A 27,104-nucleotide genomic window follows, 5' to 3' on the forward strand; every position below is an offset into this window, starting at 1 on the left:
AGTATGTAGTACCATAAGAGCTTTGATCTATACCTACGTGAGTGAGTCAGTCTATGTTAAAAGTTAGGTTTTTTGGACATTAATATCTAAATAGGTAACCGTTTGAGATACGCTCATGAATTTTAGAACACATATATATCTCGTAAATATCAATATATGTGCCAAATTTCATACGTTTATATTAGATAGTTTTTTTATTTATGAGGGGGTCAAAAGTGGCTCGAATTGGTTCGTGTAATATTACACACGGTGCGGCTCACCACCTGTTTCTCAAACTTGGCTTGACACGCTACCGCGTGTCTAGATAAATAATAGGATGGCATTCAATTTATAATAACTAGCAGTTTTAAATCTTACTTATAAAGACGCGATGGTGTCACCAACGGTTAGTATCAGTAAACTAGGGAATGCCTCAGACTGACACGCCTTCAGTTATTATTTCTTAGTTACTTATTTAGTTAAATGCCATTTAAAAATAGCGACACAAACATTTCAATATATTTATTATGTAAATTTATTATGTAGAAATCCATGCAAGATACCATGATGCCTTATGAAACTCTTTGCCTTTCCTGATTGGCTAATATTCCCGCCTACATCCCTCCACGATCCGGTAATATGGCTATAAAATGCTAGTTTTCTTCGATCGTTCTTAGAACGGAATGAGGACTAAATCCTACTGGCTTATTCTGGAAGAATACCAATCGCATTATATTCCTACTATCGTTCTAGCCAGACATTTAAGCAAAATAGAAGTAAATCAGTATTTTACTAAACTCTTATCAGTTAAAGATGTATTACAGGGTGCCACAGAATAATTTGCGCATTTGAAGAAACTGACATAACTCGTTATTCTAAACAACGTTTCTTGTAAAAGTTATTATCAGAGTTTAAAAAATATAAAGATAAAGTACTCTTTATTGCACGCAAACAAAAACAGTTTCATAAACATAGACAAGAAAATAAATAGTACAATCGGCGGCCTTATTACTAAAAGTAATCTCTTCCAGACACCACACATATATATAATAGTAAATAGTAAGTACATATAATAGTAATAATCACGTTACCATATTTTTTTTATAATATAGTTACAAAATTATATACAGGGTGTTGCAAAATTGGTATACTAAGCCGAATCCTACTTGTGCAGCATGTTATATCTAAGCCCGAAACTGAAATCAGAATTTGGAAAGTCGCGAAAAAAAAAAATCCATAGTAAAAGTCACGTGACCAACAAAGTTTCTATGGAAAATGAAATTTTGTAATTAATAATTTTGTAACTATATTATAAAAAAATATGGTAACGTGATTATTACTATTAGGTAGGTAAGTATAATGAAAGATAGTTCTAAATTAATTACAACTTAACTTTAACATCATAAAGATTAGTGCTTCAAAAGCTGACCTTCAGCCATAATAACAAAATAGCTTTTCAATCCTGAATACGTGTGTTTGTGCTGTGAGACCAATCCCGACCATTTGATACCTCCCGGGAGCCAATAGGACTGCACTGAGTGCACTTTTATGATATAAACTTAAAGCGCTCTCGGTTTTAATGTCCTTATCCTTCACCACGGCTATAGTTAACGGTGAAATTTATGAACGTCTGACGCATTTCAATAAACTACAGGAGGTACCTTTCATAATGATTGAGTCGGTTTGATAATTGAAATTTCTCGGACAACATTAAGGGTCACTTGCAGAAACATATTAAATCTAGATTTAGTGTCAAATCTTGATTTAAGAAACGTCAGTCCGTATAAAATTTGACATTAAATCGAGATTTAACACTAAATATATATTTAAATGTTTGTGCAAGTGGCCCTAAGTATAGAATCTTATCATGGTCTGTGACCACAAATTTGGTTCATCTGATGAATGTTATTGACTTATCCTAGTCCAGACCAGGCTAGCTTAAGATCACGTTAATGGGTCTCCTACATTTTATAAATGTAGATAATTACAGAAGTGTGGTGACTTAGCTCGTTTTCTGAACAAGTTTTGTTTTCTAAGACTTTTGGAAATTTATAACATATTGTATGATATAATAACGCATATAGACAAAGCCATTCAAACAAAAAGGAATTAAATATTAAATGTCTACCTGTTCCCATGCTGTCTGATATTAATAATGTCGCGAGACGAGGGTCAAGGGTCAAGGCAAGGCCTCTTAGCTACAACTTTCATATTAAGGACCGACATATTCAAACTAATATGAGGTGGTTTTTATTTCATAAATTCCATTAACTATTATAGGTACAATGTGTTTTTTTTCGAACCCGACAAACTTTAAGGGTGTATTCTACAAGTGATTTCATCGAGAAAACACCCCCGGTGTTTTTTGAACTTGCATTAATTTTTGATTGCCTAAACGTAGAGATACGGGTTTGGTATCATTGTTTAGCTTAACTCAAATACTTTTAAAAGAAAACATAAAAATACCATCAAAGGGGGGCTATTTTCAAAGTTATTCAAGTAAATGTAAATTTTTGCTGTTTTTATTCTCAAAAAAACTAGATTAGGTGCTTGTAACTTATTTTATGTAACTTTTTAGCAGTTGTGGCTATTTTTATTGGATAGAGATGACTTTTTGCGGATAAAATCATTTTATTCCATGTCCGCAAGGCGTTTAAATCTCGAGATATGATTTTTTATGAAAACTAAGTATCTTAAACTTTAAAATGGCCGCCATTTCTAGAATATTGAGATTTGACCCCGCATATGGGGGTGTTTTCTCGATGAAATCACTCGTAAAATACACCCTTAAAGTTTGTCGGGTTCAAAAAAAAACACATTGTATATTAAATGTGAAAAATATCATGAAAAAATATATACTTAATTACCTATTCAAACATAGAGCACACCTACGTTTGAAGTTGGAGATAAAGGTCTCCACAGGCACATAGAGTTAGGTTACTATGTATGTTTATTAGGTATTTCTAATTACCTATGTATAGTATATGCATAATTAATTTAATATCATCTACCTGTAGAAGACAATGGGTCCTACAACTCGGGTGCATGCCATAGGTATGACATTGGTGATTCATGGTCTCCACTTCAACTCTTTTATACAAATAGGCTGATTATATCCAATCCACAGTAAAATAGAAACAATAAGTCATTTACCTAGAATTTCCACGTCATACAAGTTTTAGGGGAAAAAACGTGTTTACCTCATTTTCCCGAATGATGCGAGTTTGTTGACTCACTCCGCCTTAAAGGAAAGGGCTGTAACTGAAAATGAAGCGCCGCGGCTCCTCACACCTCTTTATCCCGAGTGACACTTATGAAAAGAGTCAGTCTTTGCAAATTAAAAGTTTCTTTTAGTAAAAGCCCTGAATAATTCATGAATAACTTGAACATGAAGTGGATGCGATGGCAATTGAGATACGATTAAAACGAGATTGCTGTTTTTGTCCTATAATTTTCTACATTATCAACAAGAAAAATCGCACCAGTATTCGTCGGTTGTAAGTAATGCTCCTACGAAGAGGCTTGCTTAAGTTGGGTGCATTTGGGATATGCAAGGAATATTTTTTTGTGATTGATGATACACAAGTAGTTGAGCCTACGCCTTATGTCAGTAAGGTGAGATACAATATTCGATGTGTTTAGTTAAGGAAAACAAGCAACAGTAATGTGAGAATTCAAAGCCACGGCCTCTGGAGCCGCTGGAATGGACATCAGAATAACAAAGCTATTGTAGCAACACGCCATTTTGAAGCAGCCATGCCACGTGACATGGCAGCTGAATGATGCCATTTTCATTCTGTTGTCGTATCAGCTGCGCCGTTCGCGATTGATAGCGAGCATGTCGTGGGTCGCGGGGCATTCGTAAGGATGTAAGGAAATTCTCAACCACACGACTTAAAAGTCGCTTGTCTTGAAAGTGGTACAGTGATAAATACAATAATACCTAAATAGTCTCAATTTTGCAAAGTATTTTGGCACATTCCTGAAAAAGTCGTTCAGAATTGGAGCCATGAACGCCAATTTAAAAAAAATATTTAAAGGCGACTGCTGATATTTAGATGTGATGATCACATCGGTTTAATTTTATGCATCACAAAAAAAAACCTTCTTTCTTATAAACGTAGGGGGTTTAAATTCTGTTATAGCGACTCAATTTGATTTCAAAATGGCGGCCTCATTAAGCGCACTTCGGGCTACGGGCCCCCCAGCTCCCCTGTTTATCTTGCACTTGACCGAGTTTACTCCAGTTTGTTGTACATTTCATGAATATTTTTTCGCAATCCAGGCTTAGATTTAGACAATAAATTCAGGAGAAGAGGTACATTTGCCAAACAGTGTTTTGTTATAAAAATCTGTGGCAATAGGCTGAAAAAAGTCTATATTCTCAAGGTGTTAAGTAGAAGAGAAGATTATACCCATAATTATACATACAAATACAAACTACTTGAATATTAAGCCCATCCATTAAAACAGTTGCATTCCATGTGTATTGAACGCGCCCGTATCTCCCTATACTTTACTACACATAAATATTACAGTCACAAGCAATGATAAAGTTCCGCTTACAAAGATTTTTTAAACATTTTATTTAAAATTTGATCTAATCTTTTACGTTTTTAATTGGTTATATTCTAATGCGCTGTTAGATGTACTTACTTGAATATTGCAGGCAGCGTCATTTAACCTATAGCCTTTGCCCTTTAGGAGTAATTTGGTGATTTTTTCAATGGAACTTGTTCATTGCTATCGCTTTTTTATCACGGGGTCTGATTAATTGGTCTTTCACACTCGTTAACTGGGTTGTTATGTTTAATGTAACGACGATAGACAAAAGCAACCCTCTGTTTCGATGCGAAGCTCACGCAGAAAAGCTAGTTGAATTATAAAAGAACAAACATTATTACTCGGATCTTATACACGGTGGTGTAATGTGGCTGTTGTGCAACAAAAGATATAATAAGCAAAGCACACTGGGCCCAACAACAAACACTTATTAAGAGCAAGCGCTATAACTTGTCGCAAGCAAGGAGAACAAAGCCAGCTATTGTTCCGACCACAGATACAATTACCAACTCCCGCGTCTCATAACTACATTACTGGAGGCGTCCCAAATAATACCGCTTCCACCGTCAATGCTTCACCTATCAATATAATGTGGATATATTGTATCATGGGGGCGCCTCCAGTTGATACAAGTATCAACTGGAGAGTTAGCACCACTTTAGTGCCAATTTTTTCATTGTCGGTTATCTAACCGACAGGGATTGATTTATAAATGAAACGTCATCTCCATATAAAATTCCTGACAGATGTGTCAAAAGTTAACAAACTACTCCCTGGTTATGCTCTAACCGAGAATGGTGAAATTGGCACTTATTCTTCTTAAAGTGCCATCTACTATCGCAGGTCGGCTACCATTATGGCCACTTTGGTCCGAGATGTTGCAGTTGTTACCTCCACCGATAATTTACAATTCAAAACTATCCATAACCAGCGTCGCTTGTTAAATCTGTCGTAACTTGTATGGTTCTGACATATGTTTCACATGCGAGCGAAGCTGCTAGGATGGCTAATGTGTCGGTCGTGATACGGAAGCTGTACTTCGTATAAGCCCGGCGCAGCCTACGAATGATGAGGCTGATGGTGTTCGGTTGGGCCAATCCTCCTTTCACCACGGTGACAAGAAACGAACCTAAAATTGTCTGTAAAGTATGGTCTTGTGCAGTATTTGCATAAGAATTCACAAAAATATTGTTATAACGAACGAAAACCATAAACATGTCCCTAACCACTCATTTGAAACCTACACAAACAGTGCACCACAATATTATATGCGGTTAGTAGTAAGTATAATAGCTCGGTAGTCATATTTGTCAAACAAGTTGAGGTAACCCGCTTCGGAGTAGCTACAGTAGCGTATTAGCTGAATTATACCACTCTGCATAATCGCATTTATGTTACCCCGAGCCTCTGAACAAACCTACTCGAATTCAATAACATATCAAGCCGACTGACTGAGTAAACACAGTCAAAGATATACTGTGGTATATGATGTTAAGAAACAGCATGGTATCAGGATGTTTTCCGGAAGACATTTCACTGTATCATTTTCGATAATTTCTGGGGTAAATCAGTCTCTGGGTGGATTTGGTTAAGAATTCCACAGAATCAGACTGTTTAGTAGTGGATTGATAAGGATATCCGAGTAAATACCTAGGAACAAGTATGAGGAAGTACAAAACATAGCTTGACATTCTGCTTGACGTTTTACGGACAAAAGTTGTTCAGAATGTTGAGCTAATGTGACCCTCTAAGAACTCATGTTTTGCAACCCGTTGTATAAATCAATAGAACACTATAAACTAGGCCAAGCACGAATCAGGCCAAGTCCAGTGTCCAACTAGCTCGAAAGTGCAACTTTCCTTAAAACAAACCTCGCGTGTCACAACGTATAAAGCAAAATTGTTGCGTGACATTTACGGGGTAAAGTAAAACAAAAAACTGTGTACGGTGACTTTCATTGCATTCCGACGCTGCTTTAGTACCACTCCTCTGAGAATTGATACTTCAAACACAGAAACACGACTGTAAAGTCTCAAGTGGCGTTTGTTTGCATACGCTCTACCTCTTAGCGTCAAAGGCATGTGAGGTCCCTAGATATTAAAGCACTTGCGTGTCTCGTAAATACGTTTTAAACGCGATTTACGTTGCTTTTTTGTGTGCTAAGCTCGTAATAAATGTTTTTAACACAATAAAGCTACTAACCTTTTTATTTTGTTCAAAAGTTTTGCGTATATATTATATACACATTTCATAATTTATTCTCCATTTTTCATTCTCAAGTGTAGTTGTACTTTGATCAAAACAGAAGAAGCTCCAAATAAATCCCTAATTTCCTATTTAAATCCAGAAGTGGATTCACTTACGGTGAAAATCTAACAAAAAATACTAAACAATTGAGGGCGATCCCAAGACCCTACCTCGTATATCGAATCAGCAGCCACTCGCCCATCGCCAGATAACCAATGAAAAGGTTTGCCTTGGGCTCCAATATCGCCATTTCCCAAGATTAGCCGGGTCAGTTAGGGTTTCAGGATAAAAATCCACGTTTATCTTGTAAAATGTTTCGATTTAGTTTTTTTATATATTTTAGGTATTTAATTCTTTCTTCCGAATAAAATAGGATGATCAGTGAAACAAAATTATGTAAGTGCATAATGTAGCCGAGATGGATGTTAATTAGTAATTAACATCCATCTAATTACTAATTACCTACAATAACCAAACTTTCAAACGTAAAAAAATACTACGTGTACCTACTACGACTCGGCGTAGCAAGTAATGCTACGATGCAACGTAGCGCTACGAAATGCTACGATGCGACAACGTAGCAAATTCATAGAACTTAGACAGAAAAAAACATACAAATTGAATTGAAAAAAATACATACAGACAAATTGGGAACCTCCTCCTTCGAAGTCGATTAGAAAGAGGAAAAACTATTACAAATCCTTTGTAAGTTTTATAAATAACGACGTTACCTACATTACGTAGTTCAATAAAATTCATAATTTTAAACGGTTAGTTTTTTAAAATCTATTATCTCAATCATGTCCTCTATATATAATCGTGTAAAATAGTTCTTCCCACTGACCCATTTAAATAAACCACGTGTAGGTATATCGGTACGTATAAAGCTTTGCTTTCAAAGACACCTGGCGCCTAGCCCTTTCGTATCGGACGAGGCCCTTATTGACGACCTTTCCTTTATTTTTTGTCTCGTTTCCGCCTACTATAAGCATTCTAAGAATACCTATATACTTACATATGGGTCTATCCAACTTCAAATACAGTATAGAAAAGCAGTAAATAGACCACATAGAGAAATTAAACAGAATCGACCCCCTGTTTCGCAATGTATAATTAAGATTCAAAGCAAGCAGCAGAACTAGCGCCGCTATTTGAAAAAACAAAATAACTTCCGTTTGAAAGAGTTTTTCCCAAAACTGCCATGTTTCAGGACCTCTTCATGCTAATTCGAATTTTAAGGACGTACCTCCCAATACCATACAAATTTTTGTTAGGTCTCACTACTCGATCGGTAATGAAAACCCTACACTAAGCACTCTAAGCAACACGGTCAACATGCTTAAGAAAAAACATCAGGAGGACTTTTCTGGAACCCAATGATGTGGCATAAATGGAGCCCCTGGAGTGCCACAAATGCCATGCCCAGAGAGGCCAATTAAGGCTAACTCTATGTACATGATCTACCTCTAACCTTGTGTAGGTTTCTCGATCATTAAATCATTACGCTTCATCCGACATGCGTAAAGGTTATCGATTCACAGAATTATATTATTATTAGAAACCTTTATACGTGTGACGGATTTCCCTATTGGCTCGATTCTTTCGTGGACAAATTAGGTACCTACTTTGTTATTTATTCAGTAGATGTATTATGATTTACTACTCTGTTTAAATTTAATTTAAATATTGATGGTTCAATATACTATTCCTAATTATAACTAAATATACCTATTCACCTATATGTAGGTATATGTGAAATTTGACCAACCACAACCTAAATATAGTCCAATACAGGACATCAATCCAAATTTAAGAGTTATTGCCCATCTTCTCACACAACCTTAAACGTAACCTTCTAATACCACTCTTACTTAAACTTCCACTAACTAATTAATAGACGTGTAGGTATTTATAGATAAATATATATTTATAACATCGTCGACCTTTTAGCTTTAATATGTGTCAACCTGACTGAGCCGGTTGGTGTATACAGGGTGAAATTTATTCGTGTTTTGGTAGACGGCATAAGAATTATTTTCAATTTAGGTTCAACAAGTAACATATTTTTAGTCACTATGAGATTCAATATCATATTAGGGACAATAATTAGACAAACGAAGCGTGGGATGCCCTTATACCAGCCTATTGTGGAGAACGAGACTTGTAAGCTTCTTTTAATTTAAGGGTGAAAGTGAGGTGAAAGTTACCTGTCAATCAAACATGAAGCATACGTAAATTATGCTTACGACTGTTAGCAAGCGCGACATCCGCTTTTTACTGTAAATTTGTATCCACGTGATGTATTTTATCTTCCTGTATTACGTATAAAAGTCATCCTGTATACCTTATGCCGGTACTTATAGATTACGAAACATCTTAGCTAAAACCATCTTATCCCATCCTCTTAGCTAACTTTCCGTCTCTCCTGCTGCTTTTAGAAATTCTTTCATGTTATTATTTTGAGCATTATTTCAGGAGGTGGGTCTTTCAAGATTAATTCTAGGTTCATATGTATTTCTAAAGAAAACTATTTTTTTGTTTGAACAGTTATTGCTTGTAGAACATAAAGATAAAAGGGGCTACTTTCATAATTCCAATAAATATGAAGTTATAAAATTCTCAGATAGCATGTATTTGCAGTTAGCTCTAACTGCAAATACATACTAGGTATCTGATAGATATAAATCATAGTATTTTTATGAAGCCATAGCTGAGTATCACTGCTGGGCAAAAGCCCCCCATGCTTATTCCACAAGTCTCTGTTATCGACCTCCTGACGCCAATCCGGCAAAAATGTGTCCAGATGGTCCCGTCACCTCTGCCTAGGTCTACCTAGGCGCCTTCGACCGTGGATTTAAATGATATATATATATATATATATATAATATAAATTATATGATACATGTATTTTACTGAATCACCTAGCTGCAAAATATCTTACACCAAAAAACAAAACGACCCAGTCTATAAAAATCACCTTGAAAAAAAACTCAACAAAAGCAATTGATCTGCCAACGATGACCCTCGAAAAATGGGAGTATCGATGTCAGCGAAAAAATCAGGGCATTTTACGAAAATAAAAAGTGAGGCCGCAGCGAAAGCGTGTCCATTATGCAAACAAAGAAGACAGGGGTGGTGCGGCGCGGCCCGCAAAGCCTAGCTGGAGGGCCCTCGGGTTGAGAAGCGCTGCCTAATTAGAAGAATGAGGCCTGCTGCGCAACACTCATTTTTATTGTTTTGCAAGAGTTTTTAAATTGCAAGGCAGTGGACCCAGGATTAAATATTTCAAGTTAATAAACTAATCAATAAAAAATATAATCATCTATTTTACCTAAAAGGAGAAAAGCGTATTGTATTGAGAAATGATCTCATTATTGCACAGCTATAGTAGTATGTAAGTATAGTACTACTAGTGAAATGTTTTCACTTTAAATGAGACGCGATAGTCGGGCGTATAAAATTTCACTTCACACCATTCAGTTTATATGGAGCGAGCTCCTACGAATGGATCGCAGATTGCATCTTATTTTCTCAGGCGGAAATTGCAGTTGACTCATTTAAGTTTTTTCAGCTACGGAAACTGTATACAGGAACACCCGAGCGGCAATATACATTTATATACTTATACTTTATACATGATTATGTCCTGTAGCTAAAATTGTTATTGAGTGTAAATGTTAGCTTGATATTTAATGGTTGCAGCGCGGGGCTTACTAAGCGTTTCTGTGAACTTGGAAGTGACCGCCTATTGTGAAATTTCCAGTGTAGAGGTAAAATTGTATTATTGATATTTCAACATCACAAATCCTGTGACAAAGAGAAACTTAATAAACTTTAGCTTCTTTAAATCCTAATCCTAACTAATATTATAAATGCGAAAGTAACTGTGTCTGTCTGTTAGTCTTTCACGCCAAAAATACTGAACGGATCTGAATGAAATTTGGTATACATATGGTCTAGACCCTGAGAAAGAACATAGGCTACTTTTTATCCCGGAATTCCCACGGGAAAACTTTTTAAGGCGAAGCGATGCACGCGGGAACAGCTAGTAAAAAATGAACTTTGAAAAAAAAAACAGCAATTCAGCAGCTTTCAGACTCCGAGGAAGGCGTGAGCTCGTGCGGGGAGAGCGAATCAAAATCACATCTTTCTTAGAAGCCCGCCGGGACCGGCGCTGAAACTCATAAATTAGTTCAACACTCTTCTTCTTTTCCAAAATTCCATTAATTGTGTGGGTTTTGGCACTATCTGAGACTGTAAAACGAAATGTACAGCGGCGCGAAGACGTTAGTTTTGGTAAAAAGAAAAGGAAACTGTATTTTCAGGTAGCAATTTTCAGCAGCGTGACTGTGGGAGCAGTTTGTATTAGACTTTCAATAACCCAAAAATTTCGTAATATTTTTACACACAAATAAAATATCATAATCATCACCAATAATCGTCCTCCCAACTAAAAGGAGTTGGGTATTATAATGATTGCTGAATGTTTCATAATTGCAGATTATGGTAGTGCCTCCACTAGCCGGGCATATTAAATAATCTTGGCGGTTTGAATTATAACACCTTGTATGCCGGATCTTGGCCTGCAAACTACAAAGCAAGGAGATAATAGATTTAATATCTACCTTCGTAAAATGTTTGTATAAAATGTTTCATAATTTTGAAATATTCTATTGGTGATTTTTTTTCTGATTTTGATTAGTACAACCTAAAGAAGTAGTAAGTAAAGAAGAAGAAAAAGAAGTAACCTTATGCTAGGTTATCAGTTATCGGAAAAAGCTTTCTTGTGACTTTTGTACCATTCAAACCTCACACACTCAGCGCGTAATCAATCCATTGTAGGACACGGCCCCCTCGAATACAGGAGGGTATTTCCAATCTCCAGATTTAGCAGGTGGATTGGAAATATCACACAGCTATTATATCAAGTATTTTTTAATGTATGTATGTATGTATGTAACAAGAATACCACATAGATATTCTTGTTACACTTACCGAATAGAGTGGCCGAGACCAATGTACGGCTAGCAATTGAATGCTTGCTCGGCCGAGGCTACCGTCTCAGCCACTCTACTCGGTAGTTGTAATCAGGGTATAACACAAGCATTTAACATTAAGTCCGATGGCAAATATCTGTCTTAAAACAAATATCTGTCCCGGCCGGTAGTTGAACCCGGAAACCTAGCTTCCGTCAACTCAGACCTCACTTCGTCTCAATTATTATAGCCAAGTTTTACTTGCGGCTTTTATAACAGTTTTTTTTCTAGGAGCGGCTGAAGTGACCTCTCTCCCAGTAAGCCCGCTGAGTGGTACTTAGGTCTCTTCCTAGGCATAGTTCAAGGGGGTATCATATGCCAGCGACACAGCCCCTCCATTATCATAAGGCTCTATAAATAGAGAACTGTTTGTATGAGGTCTTATTGTTTGTTGTGTACATTAATTTATTGATAAGGTCAAAAAGTGACAATAACAGATATTAGTAAAAAAAACACTGGCATTTCTTAACCCTTAAGGCAAGGGGAAGTACCCACCTTATTTTGAAGTCTAGTGACTTAAGTTACGGGCGAAAACCAATGAAAAAAAATTGTATTGCCATGCTTTATTATACTACGAAGACGCTTCAGTTCAGTACAGACTAGGTTTAGTCATAGTCAATTTACCAATTCACCAATCGTTACAATTTACCACACAACTATATTATAGTACCTCCATAAATTCAATTTGTGATTGAAAAATGCCGTTAAAATTTTAAGCTGACATTTTGAATTCACTATGAAAGCGTGACTGGGCTCAAAATAATCTACTTAAATTTAATTCCGCTACGCCCAAGTCTAGGCGCCGCTGCATCATTTATTCACAAATGCCCTGAGGTGGCGCCCTTCTAACACAGATAGTACCACAAGCAATGTATTTATTCATATTTATTATTATTTTATTTATTTATTTATTATTTATTGGAGAATCAACAGCATGTTCTTACTTATAATAACTTAAGATAGCTATTTAATATATTATTAGACATGCCATTAACAGATTCCCACAGATAGAAACAAAGCAAGTGGTTATCACTTGCAATTATTGTCCTCTGACTAACCCTTCGGATATTACCTAGGTATATTCCAATAAATAAATGTATGTGTTCACGATCATCAAGAGAGCTAAATTCATACGATCCTAAACTTATTATTTTATTCTGCACCAACGACAGTCTTAACGATGATCTTGTTTATTTAGTAAAAGTTTGTCTTGTGTAAAGTAAAAAATAAATTTATCTTTATATAATTTTATATTTAAAAGTCTTTATGAAAAAGAAGAATTTCCCTGAGAAAAATTTCAAAGTAACGCTATAAACACAAATAACTTATTTACCTAGAGGATATTTTCATAGTAAACTTACTTTACATACTAAAGGTCATTTCGCATGAAGAAGTCTGAGAGCTTTCAGGCTTTTCCAGGAAAACCCACGGCTATCCCACGAGCAATTCGTCCAACATTATCCTTTTACATAGAGTTACTTGTCGCTAACATGCACAAACATTTAAATCTAGATTTAGTGTCAAATGTCGATTTAAGAAACGTAAATCCATTTAAAATTTGACACTAAATCGAGATTTAACACGCATTTATTTTGGTGCAAGTGGCTCTAAATGACAATCAACAAATGAATGTGAATTTTTACGTTGAATAAAGAACATTTTAATTTCAAGAATATTCTAAAATCTAAAGCCTCAAGCATTATCTTAATCACGGCATTAGGTTCATTTATTAACAGTTGTAAAAATTACAGTAAAACTCTTACGGTGGCTCATATTTAGGGTCGCTTGCGCCAAACATTTAATGGAAATTATTTGGATTATCAATCACGCTACGGGTTATACATATGAGTATGGGATACAAGTAAACCGACGTAGTTCTATACAATCAGTTTAGCACCCAGATCATGCCCACGAAATCTCTTTAGGTACTATAATCGTATTATTCTTAACAATATTTCACATGTTCGTCGTATATAAGGTAGGTATTTTGTCATTGCGTCTAATGAAATAAATCGTTTTGATACCTATAAAAACTGCTGAAACAAAAGACGCCAATAAAGACGACCGACTATTGATATTTTTTTTAGTAATATCTCTCAGAGTACTTGTACAGTAATTTTCAGACTACCCGATATAAAAAAAACATTCAAGGTCGATATAATCCATAATAGCTATTAGTGTATATGTCGCAGGCATCTGGTTTAATCTCAGTCTTAGACTGACTGATTGTAAGTCCGCTAACTAGTTGGACGTTTTGTGACGCTTGTACAATCAACGTTCGGCCTAGTCATACAACTGAATAGCGTCTTCCAATGAACGGGCTAGCGGTTCAATCAAACAGGAGATTAAACCAGATGCCTGCGACATATACATATTGTGAGGCACCATAACACTTTCACATTAATATTCATAGCAGAACCTGACGTATTTTTCCAATTAAACAGCTATCTGAGTTGCAATCATTAGGTAGATGGTCTCTATCTAGAACACCTCCCTAAGGAAATACACTACAGACAAATAAATATCATGTCAATATTATGTTTTCTCGTTATTATGTTGGCAAAGTTATATTGGTTTCTAGTTTCTACGCCATATAAAGTTAAATAGACTCGCAAAACAATATGAAGTCAAGTTCGAATTGATGAGTTTTTCGCACATAACAGTCTGCGCCATCTTGTGACGAGTAGCTCAACTACAAATTTTAAAAGGGTATTACCGGATATGCATATCTTTTGGTTATAACAATATTACAAGTACTCGTATTAATGACGCCATCTTATGTATGTAAGAAAGTAGTTCAAATAAAACTTTAGCCATAGACTTAGGCACTGACTTACCACGAGTAGCCTTTAGCAATTTATTATATTTCAAGGTAGATCTAGACATATCTAGACCTTGGAAGAACTGTGAGATTACAGATAAGAAGCAATAGGTACTCACTTTAGGTTCTAGACTACAGTATGCAAGTGTTAATAGGCTTTGGTGTGGCTTTATTACTTATAAGAGTCAGCTTTTGTTTAAGAACTAACAAAGTAGGTAGTTAGTCAAAATACTATGCAACAGAAAATCAGGGTTTATTGGGACTAACACTAACATCTTAGACCGATAACAAATATATGGGTATAGCACATCGCCTGCTCCGTATAAAAAAATAAAAAAGGAAGGCATAGTAAAAGCAAAAATACCGATTTTAAACTTAATTATTACAAGCAAGTTACGATGACTATGTTATGTCATGAATTTACATGAACAACTACCAGACAAACCGAATACACTCGCGAGAATCTAAAACTTTGCCAACAATCACTTCACAAGAACGTTTGCTGAAGTGGGCGCTGAATACTTCCTCTACAAAAAAAAACAATAAATAATCTAAAGTTAGCCTATTGTTGCTCGCGTCCGCCACAAAGAAGCGGTTTTCTTTTGTGTTCCTCACAAAGGGCTTCTCAAGGACGAGTCATCGAAGGCTGTGTTCTTCACTCTTCGATATTGCAGATTAACCTCCCCCTGCTAAGGTAAGCACCCCTGGCTTCGCTTCGCAACAACCTAGCGAACTGCGTGGTTCCGCTAGTCATCGCTAGGTGGCAGTGAAATGGTTTCAGCTTCTACGAAACTTTTTCAGAAGTTTTCATGCAACGCAATGTTTCGGTTAGGTAATATTTTGGCGATCTACCAAATCGTTTTATGGTTTGATAAATAATTACGCGAACAATTTATTGATATATTATTATGATGCTCCAGCCATACATTAAAACAAAGCAACCTTGTGCTTATTAATAGCATTTAACTACATGCAATTGCTTAAAATACTGCTAACTAAACTAATATATTTCACCGTCACGTAATCGGTGCAAGCGGCGGCCGACAGTTGCCAGTTGCTGCTGAGATATTGCTTCGATATCGACTCGGGATTTCAATATGCAGGCGCGAGGAACCGTATACGTCAGCTGCTCGATACATATGCATGTGTTTGTGTCTTGCAGAAAATGTCAAACGTGATTCGCATGAGTTATGTCACAGGCGCGGGGCGGGCGGGCGAGGGCGGGCGGCGCGCGGCAGTCCCCGCCCGGCCTCCGACTAGCGCGCGTGTCCAACCTCCCCACACCGGCTCCGTTACATAACCTCCTCGAGGACCCAAACCCTCATAGTCATAAGGCTGCTTTCTGTGATCAATACCAAATTTTAGTACATTTTACACGCGTAGTTAGGTTATCGTTACATAAGCCGCCGTCCACGGGCTTCGCTTGCCACCGCTTTTGTGATATTCGGTTGTGATACCGTAGTATTAGGCCAGCTTTTGCTCGTAGACTTATACATTAAGAACGCACAACTAGTACTGTAAGTCCAATAAGACTGTAACGGAGTGAGTGTATCCCTGTCCCGTGAGTCCCCCGAGTCCTACTTGTTGCCGGGCGGTCCGCGATGGTCCGCTAGTGTCCGCTAGTGTCCGCGGTGGCTCGTCACGGCTTCGCTCGCCTGGTGGCGGCGCGCCACGCCATCTGGCGGCTGCGGCGCTCGGGCTCCCAGCCCGCACAAGACAACAATGACCATGAACATACCAACCACCTGTACGTTTCTTTTCTTCTTCTCCTTCTTCACCTGTACTGTCACTGTCGCTTTTGTCTGCCACTTTGCCCTCCACTGAATGTCTGAACTCAATTAGCTGGCTGAAAGGCGGCGGGTGACACAAAGCAAAGAGTCTCATGAAGCGGCGGAATGAGTTAAACAGTACAAAGTGGGCTGTATGCAGTGCGACCCCTTTATGTTGAGTTTGTTTTGGTTCCCGCGCCGGCCAGCTGCTCGCTTCGCTTTACATTTCCCTCAGTGTTCGCGCAGACGCGGCTGTTTGCACAGTCGGCCGATGCGGGAGGATGCAGCGACACAATAAATGTTACCACTCACTGAATGATGTTTTATTTGCGCTTTCCCAATATGTGTACCCGCTTGTATGAATCAATGTGCTTTATGTAATGTAACGTAAACGGAATGTCGATGTTAAATGTGCTTAAGAGATAGTAATAAATCGCCTATAATATAATCAAAGTAATATAGAAACTTGAGCTACGCAGCGAGACCCATTTGACTTCAAAAGTAGTTAGACGTCATATAATAATATGTATGTACTTATGTAGGTATTCATGTTTATTTAAGCATAAGACGATATAACAGTTGGGTGCCTTCATTTCGTAATAAGCAAGTAAGTTTGTGTAAGCAGTCTTCTTCTGGCAAGAAAACAAGGTAATAAGATTTAATTAAAATCACTCGGAGACTCGGGCAGACGGTACGGACGCCTAAATTAGGTGAAATGACTTCGTATAATGGACATTGTTTTCATGAAGAAGCAGTTTACCAAATGGTGGTTAATGCTTACCGGTTGTTTAGCCTAACGGGTGATTAATAACACTTGATTTCAAAAAGATAATTGTAGTTGTCGGGTGACTGGAATTGGACCTAATATGATGATGATTATATTCTTCTAACTCCACGACTAGCATAGGGCCTGCAAAGTTCTTCTCCTGACGTTTCTGTCCTGCGCTCTAACCTTAAGTTACTACTTACCTATAATCATAATGTTCTTGGAAATATTTATCGAAGGCAATTTCATGAAAGGTGAAAGTAGTGTGTTCACATAATGTTTAATGAAATTGGTATTTGTGGTATAAGCCGTCAATCATAATAATCAAACCGTTAGAAAAGAAACTAAGAATAATTGTAATCTACATCTCTTAGCCACATAATATAATAAACAATGTAATAACTGGATGTATTTAGTAAAATCCTACTGAAAATTATTATAACGTAGGTAATTTGAACCGGACAGCATTGAGCACGCCCTAGGGCCTAAATGTGAATACCTGAAAATGTAGAGGAAAATTTTCAGAATATTTATAACTACCTAACATACAGGGTGGAACTTTAACAGTACTTTTTAATACGGGGCAGTAACCTCTCTTCTCTTGACACACATTCAAAAAAACAAGATTCGTGAGAAATATCGCACGTCCTTATTTATTTAGTTTATATAAGCTGAAACACTCTTTTATTAACTTCTTGTAATCTCTATATTATTTTACCTATTGTTATCTTTAATAAAATGATGTATATTGGTTTTCGAGGTTTTCTTGTCTGCCAATTTCAAACATTAAAATTTACACAAAATCTGCCCTCGTAAAATTCTATTAGTGTATTTGGGCCTCGCTCGCCGCACCAGTGTATAAACAGCTTTATACTAGTATGTATGTATAAGTTCAAAACTCAAACTCAAACTCAAATTTTTTTATTCATCGTACAAATATAAAATTTTCTGATGAACGTCAATTTTTACAAATTACTCTCCGTTCGGATAAGGGGGGGCTCTTTCTGTCTAAGGAGAAGAACGGAGGCAAGAAACTCCTGAGCCATCTTTTCAAAAAAAGACTTAAAACTAGTTGGTATACAATACATATAAGCTTAATAATTATTATTATAATAATATGAGCAGAGCTAACTACTTATCACAGCCATGCATTAACGTCCTCTAAGTAATCATCAATTTTATAATAAGCTTTTTTACTGAGTTTCTCTTTAATGTAACACTTAAACTTATTCTCTGGCATTTGAGCAACTTCTGCTGGAAGCTTATTATAAAATCTAATACAGTACCCTAAAAACGATTTATTAACTTTCGCCAGACGCATCGCTGGAAAAGCCAGCTTATGCTTGTTCCTAGTATTAATGTCATGATTACTGCCAATTGTATCAAAAGTTGAAATATTCTTTCGTACATACATTAAATTGGAAAAAATGAACTGACATGGAACTGTAAGGATGTTAATTTCTTTAAATAGTTCTCTCAATGAATCCCTGGAACCAAGTTTGTATATAGAGCGGATGGCTCTTTTCTGTAATACAAATATAGTTTCAATATCAGCTGCTCTACCCCAAAGCAAAATGCCATACGATAATAAGCTGTGGAAATAACTAAAGTAAACTAATCTGGCGGTTTCAACGTCGGTCAGCTGTCTAATTTTCCGTACAGCAAAAGCTGCGGAGCTCAACCTTCCAGACAATTTTTCAATGTGAGGTCCCCACTGTAACTTTGAATCTATAGTCATCCCAAGAAAGACAGTATCATTAACTAGGTCCAATTTATTCCCATCTAGAATAATGTTAGTATCGCATTGTCTAACATTCGGCAGTGTAAATTTAATACATTTCGTTTTCTTAGAATTCAATAGAAGATTATTAACGGTAAACCAATCGTGTATGTCAGATAGAATTGAATTAATTTCATTAAAATTATTTTCTCTTCTTTTAACTTTAAAAAGCAAAGAAGTATCGTCAGCAAATAAAACTATATTAGTCAATTTTTCAACCATAAAAGGCAAGTCATTAATATAAATAAGGAATAAAAATGGTCCTAGAATAGATCCTTGAGGGACGCCTATTTTTACATGAGCCCCCTGTGATTTAGTATTGTTAATATCGACCCTTTGTTGTCTCTTGTCTAAATATGAAGATATCAAATCTAAAGCCTTTCCTCCTATTCCATAGTATCTAAGTTTCGAAATTAAAGTCTGATGGTCTACACAATCAAACGCCTTCGACAGATCACAGAAGACTCCAATAGCATCGTGATGGTCTTCCCAGGCGTCAAATATGTGCTTAATCAACGCAGTACCGGCATCGGCTGTTGATTTGCCTTTTGTAAAACCATACTGCTGGCTATGAAACAATCGAGCATCATTGAAATGCAAAAGCATCTGACTGAGTATGACCCTCTCAAATATTTTACTCAAAACTGGAAGAACCGAGACAGGCCTGAAATTTGCAGGGTCCTCCATATCCCCACTTTTGAACATAGGTATAATTTTACTAAATTTCATAAGATCTGGGAACACACCTTCAGCGATACATTTATTAAAGATGTTAGCCAAAATTGGGGCGATTTTATTAATAATAGAAAGAACAAATTTAACTGACATTCCCCACAAGTCTTCAGTTTTCTTCATATTTAATGACTTAAATGTTTTTATAATAGTTAATGTATTAATATATCTGAATTTTAATTCCTTATCGGTTGAAGGTGCGTTCTCCTTCGTCAGGGTTTCAGCTGCTGCAGCCGAAGAATCTAGGTTACACGTAGTCTCTAAAGGAATGTTCGTAAAAAACTCTTCAAAGACCCTCGCCACCGCATCATTCGATGTTATAATGTCATTGCCTACCTTCAAAGATAAATTTGTCTCGCGTGTTCGATTCTTCCCCGTTTCGTTATTAATAATAGTCCAAACGGCCTTAGATTTGTTAGCAGAGTCTTTAATCTTGTTATTAATAAAAATTGTCTTCGCACAGTGACAGACACATTTATAAATCTTGCTATATTTCTTCACATAAGATTGAAAGTCAGGTCGGAGTATGAATGTTTTCATCTCATACAGATCATATAATGTCGCCCTGCTTTTGCGAATACCCTCTGTAGCCCAGTCACAAAATTTAATTTTATTGTCAATCAAAACTTCCTTCGTTTCAAAATTACTCTCAAACTCATCAGCTATTATCTTAAACAAGTTACTATACATCTCATTAGAATTGCAATCTAATTTAACATTCGGAAGTTTTTCGTCTAGTTTCTTCAAGTAATTGTCAATTTTCTTTGTAGTAATCGGTCTGCATCTCACCTTAGTTTTATTTGTCTTGTCAGTGTTTACTAAGGTAATGGTCTGCCCACTGTGGTCTGACCTCAGACAATTAATCACACTACTGTCTTTAAACTCACAGTTACAGAATATGTTATCTAGACAAGTGGCTGACGTGGGTGTAATTCTAGTTGGTTCCAGAAAAACATTAAAAAGATTAAATGATTTAAAAAGTAACAACAATTTCGACCTATTAGGAGAGTCACCTAATAGGTCAACATTAAAGTCACCACACACTATTACTTCCTTTTTACTATTGGAAGCTAACCTTAGAACATCCTCCATGACAGTCTCAAAGGTAATAAAATCACCAGTAGGTGGCCTGTAGGTACATACTATTATATACTTATTAAGCTCTGCACATGAAATTTCTATATGGTGTTTAACAGAAAGAGCAACTATATCCTTTCGTTCTTTACATTTACAATTTTCTTTAAGAAATATAAGTGACCCACCATGCTCGTTGATATTTCTGTTAAAACAGCTTATAAGTTTGTAATTTTTTAATTGGAACATCATTTTATTCTCGTCTAACCAATGTTCTGTGATACATAAACAATCAATGTTAAATTTTTCCGAAAATAGTTCAATTTCTAACAATTTAGAAGAAATACTCTGAATATTCTGATGTACCAATTTAAATTCATTCTTAAATGTCTTGTCCTTCGATAGTTTTGAGCCGAGAGAGCAGTGAACTGAATCAATCTTTATATCAACGAATTTATTCTTGACTTCTAGCAAGGTGCATAATGCATATTCAATTATACGAGTGACGTCAGCATAAAGCCCTGCCAATACGCTCAGGGATTGTTGAGTGGCAGGCTGATTGTTGGTGAACAGAGCCGACTGACCTATCAGCTGCCGCTAATACTACATCGATACCAACAAAGCTAGTAAAATTAAAAACTAATTCTATCTCTTATGTTTTATATCTATGAGTTTTAACATTTAAATAATAATAAAAGACACCGACCTGTTTTTTTATGGAGAACCACCTCATTTTCGCGAATTTAAAGTCACAGAGCAAAAGTTGCTCCGAATCATTCCCTGAGACACCCCCTTCGGATTACTATACCTAACCTTTTTTGCAACACACTGTAAATTCATCATTTTACAGACACACTACCAGTTCCGCGTATTGATTGTTTAGCCTACTTTGAGCCTCCTGTACAATGTACCATCGGTGAAAACGACGCTTGCTCGACTTCATTACAATATCCCGACTTTGCTGGGTGAGTGTATGTGTACTGGAGGGGTAGTGTTGGAGCGCTACTGAGCTAACCATGACTCTCAATTGCATGCAACTCTCGCTACTTTGTTTTTTGACATGCTACAGTAACCATCCTGAACTTGCTGTACGTCTAGTACAGGTTCGATAGTTCGTCAAAAACTATATATAAATAATTTATAAAAATATAGGTATAAAGTTTCAGTTTTCTTACATACAAAGTGGCGCTTCTAGCGGAAACTATCATGAAACTTTAGACAGATAATATATGCAGGTGACAGAAGAACTCCAATTTTTTTTTCGTTTACATAAATTGTTAAACTCGTACTAGAGGCCCTGGCAGTATAATGTAAAAAAAAACCAAAAAAACACACACTCACGCCTTGTACTAATGTACTCCCTTGCGGGGTAGGCAGAGATGCATTGCTGCACCCACTTTTCGCCAGAGTAGTATGTTAGTCCCAATGTAATAGGGGGCGGGCCTATTGCCATTTTACGGGCACATCCAAGACCCGGGAACAAATATCTGTGTTTAAACAAATATCTGCCCCAGCCGGGAATCGAACCCGGAACCTTCGGCTCAGTAGTCAGGTTCACTAACCACTACGCCATTCGGTCGTCAATGGTCGTATAATGTAGTTATTAACTACAATAAATAAGCAAAATATACAAAACAAGACCTGTTTTGTCTACTTCCCATACCATCCTCACTGGTCAAGTCCGAAAATAGAGACTTATCTACTCCGCACATTACATGAAAGCTTCAAGTCGTTGTACATTTTGTACAAACTTAAATACTGACTACAGTCGGCCGATTCCCTGATAGTACATTCTCATATTGCTCATGTTATATTCAGTCGAAGTTGCTTCGAATGGAATTTGCACGACTATTGCCCATCCCGTAGAATGCTATACAGTAACTTACATAATATAACCAGGTTAAGTCATTACGCATAGGTATTGTTGTGTACTATGCTAATTAACAAACGTTTTTTAGTTTTTGTAGAATTTGCTGAATTAATGAGGTTATTGTGTTATGGCGCTCTTTGGAAATATGGTGATAATAAACACGTTCATGAAATCATTTACAGTGTTTGTGATATTCTTAGAGACAATGTAATTTACAAAACCTGTTGATACTAACTTATCAAGTTACTGAAAAAGAGCGGAGGCGGCAAATTAGGATTCCATTCACGTACTTCTACATTACGAGATATTTCAGTCGATTTAGTTGGTATATTATGTACCTAGTTGGTTGTAAGTACGAGTATGGAAAGAAAATTCTATTAAATTTTTCACTGAAGTGGAAATCTTATTACCGTATTAAAGTGGCTTACTTTATGGCTATACTACAACAATAAAGATTAATATAAAATCCTAGTACAACTTGCAATATTCGTACGAGATCACAATTTCAATACCTAGCCAGTCTTCAGCAGTCGGAATATTCTGAGTTTACTATTATTTGCGCACAACATCGATTATTATGAAAGCATTTCGTAGCGAGCGTAGGCGGCTACGTGCTACGAGAGCCGCCTACGCTCGCAGGTCTGTGAATATAGCAGCAGAAACTAGCAGCAATTTTTGTATGGCCGAATATGTTTTAAAAAAAGGCATTTGTAGCAGAATTCTGTTAGCACTACATGCTAGAGAATATATCAATGAACTTATAGACATATATCACATTTACCAACGTGCTCCGGGAGATGAATTACGTCACAATTACTTTACGGCGTGGCGTGCGCCTTATAAAGTGCAGCTAGCAGCAGTTACCAGTTTTGCTAAACTGCTAGCTGCGTGTCCTAAGGCGCGGGTGTGTGACGATGACGTCATGTCATCCAAAATCGCTGCTGGCTGGCAGCGATTTTAATAACGCCGAAGTAATTGTAATGTAATTAATCTCCGGGAGCACGCTGTTAAATGTTTTGTATGCCCATAAGTTCATTGCAGTGTCCTCTATCATGTAGTGCTAAGCGTATCGTGTAGAATTGGTATTTTTCTTAATAATTATGAAAAAATAGTCGCCCATATAGGAAAATTTTATGTTAATCAAGTTAAAACTTGATAAGAACTAAATCTACCACTCACCGAGTGTATGTAATGGATAGACGATGGTATATAGATCGTAGCAATAACTACTTTACATACGTACATGGTCAAGGGACTTCAAAATAATGAATTAAATTGTAAGTAACTGAAAAATAGTCAGGCTAGGAAAGAATGCGAAGGAGTTTTTCACTGAATCAATTATCAGTACCGTAGTCTAGTTGGTTAAGAGATCTATACGTTTGTCCTTAACAGTCGTTGGTTCGCGACACACCGCGGATCTTTCTTTTGTTTTATGTTATTAGTGTGAAGCGTTTTTCTTTTTGTATTTTATTTATTTTGATAGTGTAAAGCGTTTTTCTTCTTTTATTTTATTTTGATAGTGTGCAGTGTTTTGGGATTTAACGTTTAATGTTTTTGATGGATGTTCGACATGTTAAACTGCTCAACATTAAATTTAATTTTGCTAATGGGTGCAGATAGGAAAATATTATGTTTTGTAAATAAAGTTAAACCTTGATAAGAATAAAAATCAGCAAGCTGGGTGTGTACAAACATAATTATATATTAAGTATAACTTATAGGTGACACATCTCATAAAAGCGCCATCTATATACATTTTAATTAACTATCTTGTACTCTTTAATACATATTATGTGTAAAATGACGCAGACGCAATGATAATTAGCATTAGGCCTAACCTACGTATTTGATTATGAATTGATGACGCATCATGATGCTATGAACTACTAAGTGTATCAATAAACATCATAAATCAACTATACCGAATGACAACTTACTTTGAAATAATAATTACATTTAAGTATTATATATTGATCCAGTAGCTAGTTAAAATAATTTTATTTATCAGTGTATGTAAATAAAAGTTACCAAGACAAAATGTATTTATATTGTTCAAATCCACATTAGAAACTACATCAGCATATTAAATTATTTTTTATTTTATTGCGATGAGTGTTGTTGCACGCTACTGACCAACAGATGGCGTTACTGATATCTTAAATGGTGTATTTAGAGATATTTACTTCTCGACGAGAGAGACCAATCTTCAAGGGATTTGAGTTGACGTGCAACCCACCCTAAGTGTAGTCAGAGATATAAGGCAGCGTTCCCACTACGCCGGACCGGCAGATCTGCCGCGCCGGTAAATCTGCCGGAAGAGCTAGTGGCTGTACAATTTATATGAAGCTATTCACATTATCCCGGGTCCGGCATTTTTGCCGAGCCCGGCATTTCTACCGAACGTTTTGTCACTACGAATTGCCGGTAGAACGACCGGGCCCGGAGTAATGTGAACGAGTTTGTGCCGGTATCTGTCCCCTGCTCGCCCCGCTCGTGCTCCCCTTGCCCCTGGATGTAAAATGAAAAGCATGGAAAATCTTTCCCGTAAAATAGGGTGTACCCAATGTTTTCTTTTATTTTGCCTTCTATTAAGATAGGTACCACCACAACACAACAATTTCGTCGTCCATTGTGCGCGCAGGTCCAAATTCAACTGAGGACTGTCTGAATTTCTTCCGGGATCCGATGTAATGTGAACACTCTGTCCGGTGTCCGGTTTTCGGCAGATCTGCCGGTCCGGCGTAGTGGGAACGCTGCCTAAGGGTGTATTGCATGATGAATCGAAAGCAAACATATACTTGCACATTCCTTCAACATCCCTCAAATTGTAAGTTGTTAAATTAAACACATTTTATACACATTCACTTTATATTTATTTAAACAACAAATTAATCACAGTTTGTTTATTTAAGTCTCTTTCCTAGAATAACCAAATTACCTAAGTATATGTTTTCTAAAGTCAGATATCCACTGCTGACTAAATCATCTTGGAAAACAACAAAGCTTTAATAAAACTAATAATATTAATGATAAAAGCCTTATTTCCCATATAAGTCTTTGAGTATTCTCATAATCAAGTTATTACATAATTAGAACTATTCCTCCTTTTTCTCAAGAGCCTAGAAAAAAGTATATAACTTAGGTACCATGTTGATGCATTTAAAGACATTTTTTTGTTATATTAAGTAGGATTCATTAATGAATTACGATTAGGAATACTATCTACATTTTTCCACAACTCAAGTCCTGCTTCTATGAATGCCATTCATCTGGCATTGTGGGCCTAATTTACAGCAGTTTGTGTATTTCTTGCTGCAGCTACCATTTCCATGGTGTCCGCCTTCTTGCTATCGCATTTTATCTGCTCGCGCTGCAAAACCATCATGTCTCCTTTGGCTTCAGCCTCTGCGCTGGGAGTTCCTGAAATTTTGAAAGATGTTTAATGGATGTAACTATGTAGGTATTCTATAATGTACTTTTTAATTTCTATGAATATAGGGGTATGTATCATCATCATCAGCCAATATTCATCCACTGCTGGACATAGGCCCCTCATAGAGGGTATGTATAATTTGTATTTTTAATACTCATGGCGCCCTTTTTTGACTGGAGTGGGAGTAGGGCTGCAGCTCTCTTCATTCTCAGTAGAATCTGAATAAGGCAAAAATGAATAAAGTTTTTTGTTATCTATACTAAGGCTTATATCTATCCAGTGCCTATAACACTTTTATTCATTAATAATTATACACACTTACACATAATTTCAATTCCGTCGGGCAAAGCACTATTTGTAGCAACAGCATCAGCATTAGTCACAGTGGCGGTGCGGCATTTTCGTCACCAAGGGGAAGCACCCTGTAATTAAAAGGGTAGCACCAAATTATTACCCTATCATTAATAGTCATAGAAAGCAGCCCGCTTTAACAACTTTCTAAAGGCCCCCATTCACGGGCGTACCAATCCAGCGGATTTGTCCGACAATCAATTTGACATAAGTAAATAAATTTCATATTAGGTACAATACCTTCTGAGTATTGCAATCTTTATATTCAAACCATCTAGGTATATTGATACTTACTTTGGATCTTCTTCTTCTTTTAGTGCCTCTCCACTACTGGAGGTTGGCAGTCAGCTCTGCATACTCCTCTCTATTCTTCGCCAAGCGCATCAGCTGTTCTACGCTGGCCACTCCCGTCCATTCTCTTACGTTACGGAGCCACGACTTTCTCCTTCTGCCCACACGTCTTTTCCCCTCTACCTTGCCCATCACAATGACCTGAAGAAGTCTGTATCGATCGTGTCTGAGCACATGTCCAAGATAGCTTGTCTTCTTCAGTTTTATGGTCAAGGTGAGTTCTCGGGATCTTCCGACGCGTCGCAGAACTTCTTCGTTCGTCACTTTATGGACCCAACTTATCCTCAACATTTTTCTTACTTTGGATACTTAAAAGAAACTTCTTGAGACTT

The 27,104-nt window shown here is 36.7% G+C and overlaps 1 protein-coding gene across 9 annotated transcripts in view; it reads left to right on the forward strand.

Annotated features, from left to right (window-relative positions):
• The window catches only part of LOC105380206 (potassium/sodium hyperpolarization-activated cyclic nucleotide-gated channel 2), a 202,113-nt gene that overhangs the window by 57,731 nt on the left and 117,278 nt on the right, over positions 1-27,104 (forward strand). Inside the window, exon 1 of one of the 9 annotated variants that reach the window (XM_038106298.2) lies at positions 15,875-16,393. The exons of the other annotated variants lie outside the window; for them this stretch is intronic. The gene's annotated coding sequence lies outside the window, so the exon portion shown is untranslated. Of the gene's footprint in view, positions 1-15,874; positions 16,394-27,104 lie in introns of those variants that run through there. 9 annotated transcript variants of the gene reach the window in all.

This window comes from Plutella xylostella, chromosome 19 (assembly GCF_932276165.1).
Source record: "Plutella xylostella chromosome 19, ilPluXylo3.1, whole genome shotgun sequence".
Taxonomy (NCBI): Eukaryota; Metazoa; Arthropoda; class Insecta; order Lepidoptera; family Plutellidae; genus Plutella; species Plutella xylostella.